Source organism: Idiotropiscis lumnitzeri, unplaced genomic scaffold (genome assembly GCF_059441095.1).
Source record: "Idiotropiscis lumnitzeri isolate Australia: NSW breed Sydney's pygmy pipehorse unplaced genomic scaffold, RoL_Ilum_1.0 HiC_scaffold_147, whole genome shotgun sequence".
NCBI lineage: Eukaryota > Metazoa > Chordata > Actinopteri > Syngnathiformes > Syngnathidae > Idiotropiscis > Idiotropiscis lumnitzeri.
Window position 1 is genome coordinate 298,398 of NW_028283685.1, and position 14,321 is coordinate 312,718.

Consider the following 14,321-nt stretch of genomic DNA (forward strand, 5'->3'; position numbering starts at 1 on the left):
GGAAATACTGGACAATCAAATTAATGACTTTCCAGGCTTCAGGATGCCTTTCTACACTATATAAAGGTGGAAATGTACATTGGAAACGTTTGGTTTAGCTGTTATAAAAGTTTGGTTTTTTAGTGCTGTAAATGCATTTTCAGCTCGCGCTGTACACATTTGCTATGAGAGGCATTATCTCAAAAGGGAAATATTGGACAATCAAATTAATGACTGCCCAGGCTTCAGGATGTCTTTTTACACTATAAAAAGGTGGAAATTTACATTGGAAACGTTTGGTTTAGCTGTTATAAAAGTTTGGTTTTTTAGTGCTGAAAATGCATTTTCAGCTCGCACTGTACACATTTGCTATGTGAGGCATTATCTCATAAGGGAAATACTGGACAATCAAATTAATGACTTCCCAGGCTTCAGGATGCCTTTTTACACTCTATAAATGTGGAAATTTACATTGGAAACGTTTGGTTTAGCTGTTAATGAAGTTTCGTTTTTTTAGTGCTGAAAATTCATTGTCTGCTGGCGCTGTACACTTTTTCTAAGTGTTGCAATATCTCATGAAGGAAATACTGGACAATCAAATTAATGACTTTCCAGGCTTCAGGATGCCTTTCTACACTATATAAAGGTGGAAATTTACATTGGAAACGTTTGGTTTAGCTGTTATAAAAGTTTGGTTTTTTAGTGCTGTAAATGCATTTTCAGCTCGCGCTGTACACATTTGCTATGAGAGGCATTATCTCATAAGGGAAATATTGGACAATCAAATTAATGACTGCCCAGGCTTCAGGATGTCTTTTTACACTATATAAAGGTGGAAATTTACATTGGAAACGTTTAGTTTAGCTGTTAATGAAGTTTCGTTTTTTTTAGTGCTGAAAATTCATTGTCTGCTGGCGCTGTACACTTTTTCTAAGTGTTGCAATATCTCATGAAGGAAATACTGGACAATCAAATTAATGACTTTCCAGGCTTCAGGATGCCTTTCTACACTATATAAAGGTGGAAATTTACATTGGAAACGTTTGGTTTAGCTGTTATAAAAGTTTGGTTTTTTAGTGCTGTTAATGCATTTTCAGCTCGCGCTGTACACATTTGCTATGAGAGGCATTATCTCATAAGGGAAATATTGGACAATCAAATTAATGACTGCCCAGGCTTCAGGATGTCTTTTTACACTATATAAAGGTGGAAATTTACATTGGAAACGTTTGGTTTAGCTGTTATAAAAGTTTGGTTTTTTAGTGCTGTAAATGCATTTTCAGCTCGCGCTGTACACATTTGCTACGAGAGGCATTATCTCATAAGGGAAATATTGGACAATCAAATTAATGGCTGCCCAGGCTTCAGGATGTCTTTTTACTCTATATAAAGTTGGAAATTTACATTGGAAACGTTTAGTTTAGCTGTTAATGAAGTTTCGTTTTTTTAGTGCTGAAAATTCATTGTCTGCTGGCGCTGTACACTTTTTCTAAGTGTTGCAATATCTCATGAAGGAAATACTGGACAATCAAATCAATGACTTTCCAGGCTTCAGGATGCCTTTCTACACTATATAAAGGTGGAAATGTACATTGGAAACGTTTGGTTTAGCTGTTATAAAAGTTTGTTTTTTTAGTGCTGAAAATGCATTTTCAGCTCGCGCTGTACACATTTGCTATGAGAGGCATTGTCTCATAAGGGAAATATTGGACAATCAAATTAATGACTGCCTAGGCTTCAGGATGTCTTTTTACACTATATAAAGGTGGAAATTTACATTGGAAACGTTTGGTTTAGCTGTTATAAAAGTTTGGTTTTTTTAGTGCTGAAAATGCATTTTCAGCTCGCACTGTACACATTTGCTATGTGAGGCATTATCTCATAAGGGAAATACTGGACAATCAAATTAATGACTGCCCAGGCTTCAGGATGTCTTTTTACACTATATAAAGGTGGAAATTTACATTGGAAACGTTTGGTTTAGCTGTTATAAAAGTTTGTTTTTTTAGTGCTGAAAATGCATTTTCAGCTCGCACTGTACACATTTGCTATGTGAGGCATTATCTCATAAGGGAAATACTGGACAATCAAATTAATGACTTCCCAGGCTTCAGGATGCCTTTTTACACTCTATAAATGTGGAAATTTACATTGGAAACGTTTGGTTTAGCTGTTAATGAAGTTTCGTTTTTTTAGTGCTGAAAATTCATTGTCTGCTGGCGCTGTACACTTTTTCTAAGTGTTGCAATATCTCATGAAGGAAATACTGGACAATCAAATTAATGACTTTCCAGGCTTCAGGATGCCTTTCTACACTATATAAAGGTGGAAATTTACATTGGAAACGTTTGGTTTAGCTGTTATAAAAGTTTGTTTTTTTAGTGCTGTAAATGCATTTTCAGCTCGCGCTGTACACATTTGCTATGAGAGGCATTATCTCATAAGGGAAATATTGGCCAATCAAATTAATGACTGCCCAGGCTTCAGGATGTATTTTTACACTATATAAGGGTGGAAATTTACATTGGAAACGTTTAGTTTAGCTGTTAATGAAGTTTCGTTTTTTTAGTGCTGAAAATTCATTGTCTGCTGGCGCTGTACACTTTTTCTAAGTGTTGCAATATCTCATGAAGGAAATACTGGACAATCAAATTAATGACTTTCCAGGCTTCAGGATGCCTTTCTACACTATATAAAGGTGGAAATGTACATTGGAAACGTTTGGTTTAGCTGTTATAAAAGTTTGGTTTTTTAGTGCTGTAAATGCATTTTCATCTCGCGCTGTACACATTTGCTATGAGAGGCATTATCTCAGAAGGGAAATATTGGACAATCAAATTAATGACTGCCCAGGCTTCAGGATGTCTTTTTACACTATATAAAGGTGGAAATTTACATTGGAAACGTTTGGTTTAGCTGTTATAAAAGTTTGGTTTTTTTAGTGCTGAAAATGCATTTTCAGCTCGCACTGTACACATTTGCTGTGTGAGGCATTATCTCATAAGGGAAATACTGGACAATCAAATTAATGACTGCCCAGGCTTCAGGATGTCTTTTTACACTATATAAAGGTGGAAATTTACATTGGAAACGTTTGGTTTAGCTGTTATAAAAGTTTGGTTTTTTAGTGCTGAAAATGCATTTTCAGCTCGCACTGTACACATTTGCTATGTGAGGCATTATCTCATAAGGGAAATACTGGACAATCAAATTAATGACTTCCCAGGCTTCAGGATGCCTTTTTACACTCTATAAATGTGGAAATTTACATTGGAAACGTTTGGTTTAGCTGTTAATGAAGTTTCGTTTTTTTAGTGCTGAAAATTCATTGTCTGCTGGCGCTGTACACTTTTTCTAAGTGTTGCAATATCTCATGAAGGAAATACTGGACAATCAAATTAATGACTTTCCAGGCTTCAGGATGCCTTTCTACACTATATAAAGGTGGAAATTTACATTGGAAACGTTTGGTTTAGCTGTTATAAAAGTTTGGTTTTTTAGTGCTGTAAATGCATTTTCAGCTCGCGCTGTACACATTTGCTATGAGAAGCATTATCTCATAAGGGAAATATTGGACAATCAAATTAATGACTGCCCAGGCTTCAGGATGTCTTTTTACACTATATAAGGGTGGAAATTTACATTGGAAACGTTTAGTTTAGCTGTTAATGAAGTTTCGTTTTTTTAGTGCTGAAAATTCATTGTCTGCTGGCGCTGTACACTTTTTCTAAGTGTTGCAATATCTCATGAAGGAAATACTGGACAATCAAATTAATGACTTTCCAGGCTTCAGGATGCCTTTCTACACTATATAAAGGTGGAAATTTACATTGGAAACGTTTAGTTTAGCTGTTAATGAAGTTTCGTTTTTTTAGTGCTGAAAATTCATTGTCTGCTGGCGCTGTACACTTTTTCTATGTGTTGCAATATCTCATGAAGGAAATACTGGACAATCAAATTAATTACTTTCCAGGCTTCAGGATGCCTTTCTACACTATATAAAGGTGGAAATGTACATTGGAAACGTTTGGTTTAGCTGTTATAAAAGTTTGGTTTTTTAGTGCTGTAAATGCATTTTCAGCTCGCGCTGTACACATTTGCTATGAGAGGCATTATCTCAGAAGGGAAATATTGGACAATCAAATTAATGATTGCCCAGGCTTCAGGATGTCTTTTTACACTATATAAAGGTGGAAATTTACATTGGAAACGTTTGGTTTAGCTGTTATAAAAGTTTGGTTTTTTTAGTGCTGAAAATGCATTTTCAGCTCGCACTGTACACATTTGCTGTGTGAGGCATTATCTCATAAGGGAAATACTGGACAATCAAATTAATGACTGCCCAGGCTTCAGGATGTCTTTTTACACTATATAAAGGTGGAAATTTACATTGGAAACGTTTGGTTTAGCTGTTATAAAAGTTTGGTTTTTTTAGTGCTGAAAATGCATTTTCAGCTCGCACTGTCCACATTTGCTATGTGAGGCATTATCTCATAAGGGAAATACTGGACAATCAAATTAATGACTGCCCAGGCTTCAGGATGTCTTTTTACACTATATAAAGGTGGAAATTTACATTGGAAACGTTTGGTTTAGCTGTTATAAAAGTTTGTTTTTTTAGTGCTGTAAATGCATTTTCAGCTCGCGCTGTACACATTTGCTATGAGAGGCATTATCTCATAAGGGAAATATTGGACAATCAAATTAATGACTGCCCAGGCTTCAGGATGTCTTTTTACACTATATAAAGGTGGAAATATACATTGGAAACGTTTAGTTTAGCTGTTAATGAAGTTTCGTTTTTTTAGTGCTGAAAATTCATTGTCTGCTGGCGCTGTACACTTTTTCTAAGTGTTGCAATATCTCATGAAGGAAATACTGGACAATCAAATTAATGACTTTCCAGGCTTCAGGATGCCTTTCTACACTATATAAAGGTGGAAATGTACATTGGAAACGTTTGGTTTAGCTGTTATAAAAGTTTGGTTTTTTAGTGCTGTAAATGCATTTTCAGCTCGCGCTGTACACATTTGCTATGAGAGGCATTATCTCATAAGGGAAATATTAGACAATCAAATTAATGACTGCCCAGGCTTCAGGATGTCTTTTTACACTATATAAGGGTGGAAATTTACATCGGAAACGTTTAGTTTAGCTGTTAATGAAGTTTCGTTTTTTTAGTGCTGAAAATTCATTGTCTGCTGGCGCTGTACACTTTTTCTAAGTGTTGCAATATCTCATGAAGGAAATACTGGACAATCAAATTAATGACTTTCCAGGCTTCAGGATGCCTTTCTACACTATATAAAGGTGGAAATGTACATTGGAAACGTTTGGTTTAGCTGTTATAAAAGTTTGGTTTTTTAGTGCTGTAAATGCATTTTCAGCTCGCGCTGTACACATTTGCTATGAGAGGCATTATCTCAAAAGGGAAATATTGGACAATCAAATTAATGACTGCCCAGGCTTCAGGATGTCTTTTTACACTATAAAAAGGTGGAAATTTACATTGGAAACGTTTGGTTTAGCTGTTATAAAAGTTTGGTTTTTTAGTGCTGAAAATGCATTTTCAGCTCGCACTGTACACATTTGCTATGTGAGGCATTATCTCATAAGGGAAATACTGGACAATCAAATTAATGACTTCCCAGGCTTCAGGATGCCTTTTTACACTCTATAAATGTGGAAATTTACATTGGAAACGTTTGGTTTAGCTGTTAATGAAGTTTCGTTTTTTTAGTGCTGAAAATTCATTGTCTGCTGGCGCTGTACACTTTTTCTAAGTGTTGCAATATCTCATGAAGGAAATACTGGACAATCAAATTAATGACTTTCCAGGCTTCAGGATGCCTTTCTACACTATATAAAGGTGGAAATTTACATTGGAAACGTTTGGTTTAGCTGTTATAAAAGTTTGGTTTTTTAGTGCTGTAAATGCATTTTCAGCTCGCGCTGTACACATTTGCTATGAGAGGCATTATCTCATAAGGGAAATATTGGACAATCAAATTAATGACTGCCCAGGCTTCAGGATGTCTTTTTACACTATATAAAGGTGGAAATTTACATTGGAAACGTTTAGTTTAGCTGTTAATGAAGTTTCGTTTTTTTTAGTGCTGAAAATTCATTGTCTGCTGGCGCTGTACACTTTTTCTAAGTGTTGCAATATCTCATGAAGGAAATACTGGACAATCAAATTAATGACTTTCCAGGCTTCAGGATGCCTTTCTACACTATATAAAGGTGGAAATTTACATTGGAAACGTTTGGTTTAGCTGTTATAAAAGTTTGGTTTTTTAGTGCTGTTAATGCATTTTCAGCTCGCGCTGTACACATTTGCTATGAGAGGCATTATCTCATAAGGGAAATATTGGACAATCAAATTAATGACTGCCCAGGCTTCAGGATGTCTTTTTACACTATATAAAGGTGGAAATTTACATTGGAAACGTTTGGTTTAGCTGTTATAAAAGTTTGGTTTTTTAGTGCTGTAAATGCATTTTCAGCTCGCGCTGTACACATTTGCTACGAGAGGCATTATCTCATAAGGGAAATATTGGACAATCAAATTAATGGCTGCCCAGGCTTCAGGATGTCTTTTTACTCTATATAAAGTTGGAAATTTACATTGGAAACGTTTAGTTTAGCTGTTAATGAAGTTTCGTTTTTTTAGTGCTGAAAATTCATTGTCTGCTGGCGCTGTACACTTTTTCTAAGTGTTGCAATATCTCATGAAGGAAATACTGGACAATCAAATCAATGACTTTCCAGGCTTCAGGATGCCTTTCTACACTATATAAAGGTGGAAATGTACATTGGAAACGTTTGGTTTAGCTGTTATAAAAGTTTGTTTTTTTAGTGCTGAAAATGCATTTTCAGCTCGCGCTGTACACATTTGCTATGAGAGGCATTGTCTCATAAGGGAAATATTGGACAATCAAATTAATGACTGCCTAGGCTTCAGGATGTCTTTTTACACTATATAAAGGTGGAAATTTACATTGGAAACGTTTGGTTTAGCTGTTATAAAAGTTTGGTTTTTTTAGTGCTGAAAATGCATTTTCAGCTCGCACTGTACACATTTGCTATGTGAGGCATTATCTCATAAGGGAAATACTGGACAATCAAATTAATGACTGCCCAGGCTTCAGGATGTCTTTTTACACTATATAAAGGTGGAAATTTACATTGGAAACGTTTGGTTTAGCTGTTATAAAAGTTTGTTTTTTTAGTGCTGAAAATGCATTTTCAGCTCGCACTGTACACATTTGCTATGTGAGGCATTATCTCATAAGGGAAATACTGGACAATCAAATTAATGACTTCCCAGGCTTCAGGATGCCTTTTTACACTCTATAAATGTGGAAATTTACATTGGAAACGTTTGGTTTAGCTGTTAATGAAGTTTCGTTTTTTTAGTGCTGAAAATTCATTGTCTGCTGGCGCTGTACACTTTTTCTAAGTGTTGCAATATCTCATGAAGGAAATACTGGACAATCAAATTAATGACTTTCCAGGCTTCAGGATGCCTTTCTACACTATATAAAGGTGGAAATTTACATTGGAAACGTTTGGTTTAGCTGTTATAAAAGTTTGTTTTTTTAGTGCTGTAAATGCATTTTCAGCTCGCGCTGTACACATTTGCTATGAGAGGCATTATCTCATAAGGGAAATATTGGCCAATCAAATTAATGACTGCCCAGGCTTCAGGATGTATTTTTACACTATATAAGGGTGGAAATTTACATTGGAAACGTTTAGTTTAGCTGTTAATGAAGTTTCGTTTTTTTAGTGCTGAAAATTCATTGTCTGCTGGCGCTGTACACTTTTTCTAAGTGTTGCAATATCTCATGAAGGAAATACTGGACAATCAAATTAATGACTTTCCAGGCTTCAGGATGCCTTTCTACACTATATAAAGGTGGAAATGTACATTGGAAACGTTTGGTTTAGCTGTTATAAAAGTTTGGTTTTTTAGTGCTGTAAATGCATTTTCATCTCGCGCTGTACACATTTGCTATGAGAGGCATTATCTCAGAAGGGAAATATTGGACAATCAAATTAATGACTGCCCAGGCTTCAGGATGTCTTTTTACACTATATAAAGGTGGAAATTTACATTGGAAACGTTTGGTTTAGCTGTTATAAAAGTTTGGTTTTTTTGTGCTGTAAATGCATTTTCAGCTCGCACTGTACACATTTGCTGTGTGAGGCATTATCTCATAAGGGAAATACTGGACAATCAAATTAATGACTGCCCAGGCTTCAGGATGTCTTTTTACACTATATAAAGGTGGAAATTTACATTGGAAACGTTTGGTTTAGCTGTTATAAAAGTTTGGTTTTTTTAGTGCTGAAAATGCATTTTCAGCTCGCACTGTCCACATTTGCTATGTGAGGCATTATCTCATAAGGGAAATACTGGACAATCAAATTAATGACTGCCCAGGCTTCAGGATGTCTTTTTACACTATATAAAGGTGGAAATTTACATTGGAAACGTTTGGTTTAGCTGTTATAAAAGTTTGTTTTTTTAGTGCTGTAAATGCATTTTCAGCTCGCGCTGTACACATTTGCTATGAGAGGCATTATCTCATAAGGGAAATATTGGACAATCAAATTAATGACTGCCCAGGCTTCAGGATGTCTTTTTACACTATATAAAGGTGGAAATATACATTGGAAACGTTTAGTTTAGCTGTTAATGAAGTTTCGTTTTTTTAGTGCTGAAAATTCATTGTCTGCTGGCGCTGTACACTTTTTCTAAGTGTTGCAATATCTCATGAAGGAAATACTGGACAATCAAATTAATGACTTTCCAGGCTTCAGGATGCCTTTCTACACTATATAAAGGTGGAAATGTACATTGGAAACGTTTGGTTTAACTGTTATAAAAGTTTGGTTTTTTAGTGCTGTAAATGCATTTTCAGCTCGCGCTGTACACATTTGCTATGAGAGGCATTATCTCATAAGGGAAATATTAGACAATCAAATTAATGACTGCCCAGGCTTCAGGATGTCTTTTTACACTATATAAGGGTGGAAATTTACATCGGAAACGTTTAGTTTAGCTGTTAATGAAGTTTCGTTTTTTTAGTGCTGAAAATTCATTGTCTGCTGGCGCTGTACACTTTTTCTAAGTGTTGCAATATCTCATGAAGGAAATACTGGACAATCAAATTAATGACTTTCCAGGCTTCAGGATGCCTTCTACACTATATAAAGGTGGAAATGTACATTGGAAACGTTTGGTTTAGCTGTTATAAAAGTTTGGTTTTTTAGTGCTGTAAATGCATTTTCAGCTCGCGCTGTACACATTTGCTATGAGAGGCATTATCTCAGAAGGGAAATATTGGACAATCAAATTAATGACTGCCCAGGCTTCAGGATGTCTTTTTACACTATATAAAGGTGGAAATTTACATTGGAAACGTTTGGTTTAGCTGTTATAAAAGTTTGGTTTTTTTAGTGCTGAAAATGCATTTTCAGCTCGCACTGTACACATTTGCTGTGTGAGGCATTATCTCATAAGGGAAATACTGGACAATCAAATTAATGACTGCCCAGGTTTCAGGATGTCTTTTTACACTATATAAAGGTGGAAATTTACATTGGAAACGTTTGGTTTAGCTGTTATAAAAGTTTGGTTTTTTAGTGCTGAAAATGCATTTTCAGCTCGCACTGTACACATTTGCTATGTGAGGCATTATCTCATAAGGGAAATACTGGACAATCAAATTAATGACTTCCCAGGCTTCAGGATGCCTTTTTACACTCTATAAATGTGGAAATTTACATTGGAAACGTTTGGTTTAGCTGTTAATGAAGTTTCGTTTTTTTAGTGCTGAAAATTCATTGTCTGCTGGCGCTGTACACTTTTTCTAAGTGTTGCAATATCTCATGAAGGAAATACTGGACAATCAAATTAATGACTTTCCAGGCTTCAGGATGCCTTTCTACACTATATAAAGGTGGAAATTTACATTGGAAACGTTTGGTTTAGCTGTTATAAAAGTTTGGTTTTTTAGTGCTGTAAATGCATTTTCAGCTCGCGCTGTACACATTTGCTATGAGAGGCATTATCTCATAAGGGAAATATTGGACAATCAAATTAATGACTGCCCAGGCTTCAGGATGTCTTTTTACACTATATAAGGGTGGAAATTTACATTGGAAACGTTTAGTTTAGCTGTTAATGAAGTTTCGTTTTTTTAGTGCTGAAAATTCATTGTCTGCTGGCGCTGTACACTTTTTCTAAGTGTTGCAATATCTCATGAAGGAAATACTGGACAATCAAATTAATGACTTTCCAGGCTTCAGGATGCCTTTCTACACTATATAAAGGTGGAAATGTACATTGGAAACGTTTGGTTTAGCTGTTATAAAAGTTTGGTTTTTTAGTGCTGTAAATGCATTTTCAGCTCGCGCTGTACACATTTGCTATGAGAGGCATTATCTCAGAAGGGAAATATTGGACAATCAAATTAATGACTGCCCAGGCTTCAGGATGTCTTTTTACACTATATAAAGGTGGAAATTTACATTGGAAACGTTTGGTTTAGCTGTTATAAAAGTTTGTTTTTTTTAGTGCTGAAAATGCATTTTCAGCTCGCACTGTACACATTTGCTGTGTGAGGCATTATCTCATAAGGGAAATACTGGACAATCAAATTAATGACTGCCCAGGCTTCAGGATGTCTTTTTACACTATATAAAGGTGGAAATTTACATTGGAAACGTTTGGTTTAGCTGTTATAAAAGTTTGTTTTTTTAGTGCTGAAAATGCATTTTCAGCTCGCACTGTACACATTTGCTATGTGAAGCATTATCTCATAAGGGAAATACTGGACAATCAAATTAATGACTTCCCAGGCTTCAGGATGCCTTTTTAAACTCTATAAATGTGGAAATTTACATTGGAAACGTTTGGTTTAGCTGTTAATGAAGTTTCGTTTTTTTAGTGCTGAAAATTCATTGTCTGCTGGCACTGTACACTTTTTCTAAGTGTTGCATAATCTCATGAAGGAAATACTGGACAATCAAATTAATGACTTTCCAGGCTTCAGGATGCCTTTTATACACTATATAAAGGTGGAAATTTACATTGGAAACGTTTGGTTTAGCTGTTATAAAAGTTTGGTTTTTTAGTGCTGTAAATGCATTTTCAGCTCGCGCTGTACACATTTGCTATGAGAGGCATTATCTCATAAGGGAAATATTGGACAATCAAATTAATGACTGCCCAGGCTTCAGGATGTCTTTTTACACTATATAAGGGTGGAAATTTACATTGGAAACGTTTAGTTTAGCTGTTAATGAAGTTTCGTTTTTTTAGTGCTGAAAATTCATTGTCTGCTGGCGCTGTACACTTTATCTAAGTGTTGCAATATCTCATGAAGGAAATACTGGACAATCAAATTAATGACTTTCCAGGCTTCAGGATGCCTTTCTACACTCTATAAAGGTGGAAATGTACATTGGAAACGTTTGGTTTAGCTGTTATAAAAGTTTGGTTTTTTAGTGCTGTAAATGCATTTTCAGCTCGCGCTGTACACATTTGCTATGAGAGGCATTATCTCAGAAGGGAAATATTGGACAATCAAATTAATGACTGCCCAGGCTTCAGGATGTCTTTTTACACTATATAAAGGTGGAAATTTACATTGGAAACGTTTGGTTTAGCTGTTATAAAAGTTTGGTTTTTTTAGTGCTGAAAATGCATTTTCAGCTCGCACTGTACACATTTGCTGTGTGAGGCATTATCTCATAAGGGAAATACTGGACAATCAAATTAATGACTGCCCAGGCTTCAGGATGTCTTTTTACACTATATAAAGGTGGAAATTTACATTGGAAACGTTTGGTTTAGCTTTTATAAAAGTTTGGTTTTTTAGTGCTGAAAATGCATTTTCAGCTCGCACTGTACACATTTGCTATGTGAGGCATTATCTCATAAGGGAAATACTGGACAATCAAATTAATGACTTCCCAGGCTTCAGGATGCCTTTTTACACTCTATAAATGTGGAAATTTACATTGGAAACGTTTGGTTTAGCTGTTAATGAAGTTTCGTTTTTTTAGTGCTGAAAATTCATTGTCTGCTGGCGCTGTACACTTTTTCTAAGTGTTGCAATATCTCATGAAGGAAATACTGGACAATCAAATTAATGACTTTCCAGGCTTCAGGATGCCTTTCTACACTATATAAAGGTGGAAATTTACATTGGAAACGTTTGGTTTAGCTGTTATAAAAGTTTGGTTTTTTAGTGCTGTAAATGCATTTTCAGCTCGCGCTGTACACATTTGCTATGAGAAGCATTATCTCATAAGGGAAATATTGGACAATCAAATTAATGACTGCCCAGGCTTCAGGATGTCTTTTTACACTATATAAGGGTGGAAATTTACATTGGAAACGTTTAGTTTAGCTGTTAATGAAGTTTCGTTTTTTTAGTGCTGAAAATTCATTGTCTGCTGGCGCTGTACACTTTTTCTAAGTGTTGCAATATCTCATGAAGGAAATACTGGACAATCAAATTAATGACTTTCCAGGCTTCAGGATGCCTTTCTACACTATATAAAGGTGGAAATGTACATTGGAAACGTTTGGTTTAGCTGTTATAAAAGTTTGGTTTTTTAGTGCTGTAAATGCATTTTCAGCTCGCGCTGTACACATTTGCTATGAGAGGCATTATCTCAGAAGGGAAATATTGGACAATCAAATTAATGACTGCCCAGGCTTCAGGATGTCTTTTTACATTATATAAAGGTGGAAATTTACATTGGAAACGTTTGGTTTAGCTGTTATAAAAGTTTGGTTTTTTTAGTGCTGAAAATGCATTTTCAGCTCGCACTGTACACATTTGCTGTGTGAGGCATTATCTCATAAGGGAAATACTGGACAATCAAATTAATGACTGCCCAGGCTTCAGGATGTCTTTTTACACTATATAAAGGTGGAAATTTACATTGGAAACGTTTGGTTTAGCTGTTATAAAAGTTTGGTTTTTTAGTGCTGAAAATGCATTTTCAGCTCGCACTGTACACATTTGCTATGTGAGGCATTATCTCATAAGGGAAATACTGGACAATCAAATTAATGACTTCCCAGGCTTCAGGATGCCTTTTTACACTCTATAAATGTGGAAATTTACATTGGAAACGTTTGGTTTAGCTGTTAATGAAGTTTCGTTTTTTTAGTGCTGAAAATTCATTGTCTGCTGGCGCTGTACACTTTTTCTAAGTGTTGCAATATCTCATGAAGGAAATACTGGACAATCAAATTAATGACTTTCCAGGCTTCAGGATGCCTTTCTACACTATATAAAGGTGGAAATTTACATTGGAAACGTTTGGTTTAGCTGTTATAAAAGTTTGGTTTTTTAGTGCTGTAAATGCATTTTCAGCTCGCGCTGTACACATTTGCTATGAGAGGCATTATCTCATAAGGGAAATATTGGACAATCAAATTAATGACTGCCCAGGCTTCAGGATGTCTTTTTACACTATATAAGGGTGGAAATTTACATTGGAAACGTTTAGTTTAGCTGTTAATGAAGTTTCGTTTTTTTAGTGCTGAAAATTCATTGTCTGCTGGCGCTGTACACTTTTTCTAAGTGTTGCAATATCTCATGAAGGAAATACTGGACAATCAAATTAATGACTTTCCAGGCTTCAGGATGCCTTTCTACACTATATAAAGGTGGAAATGTACATTGGAAACGTTTGGTTTAGCTGTTATAAAAGTTTGGTTTTTTAGTGCTGTAAATGCATTTTCAGCTCGCGCTGTACACATTTGCTATGAGAGGCATTATCTCAGAAGGGAAATATTGGACAATCAAATTAATGACTGCCCAGGCTTCAGGATGTCTTTTTACACTATATAAAGGAGGAAATTTACATTGGAAACGTTTGGTTTAGCTGTTATAAAAGTTTGGTTTTTTTAGTGCTGAAAATGCATTTTCAGCTCGCACTGTACACATTTGCTGTGTGAGGCATTATCTCATAAGGGAAATACTGGACAATCAAATTAATGACTGCCCAGGCTTCAGGATGTCTTTTTACACTATATAAAGGTGGAAATTTACATTGGAAACGTTTGGTTTAGCTGTTATAAAAGTTTGGTTTTTTAGTGCTGAAAATGCATTTTCAGCTCGCACTGTACACATTTGCTATGTGAGGCATTATCTCATAAGGGAAATACTGGACAATCAAATTAATGACTTCCCAGGCTTCAGGATGCCTTTTTACACTCTATAAATGTGGAAATTTACATTGGAAACGTTTGGTTTAGCTGTTAATGAAGTTTCGTTTTTTTAGTGCTGAAAATTCATTGTCTGCTG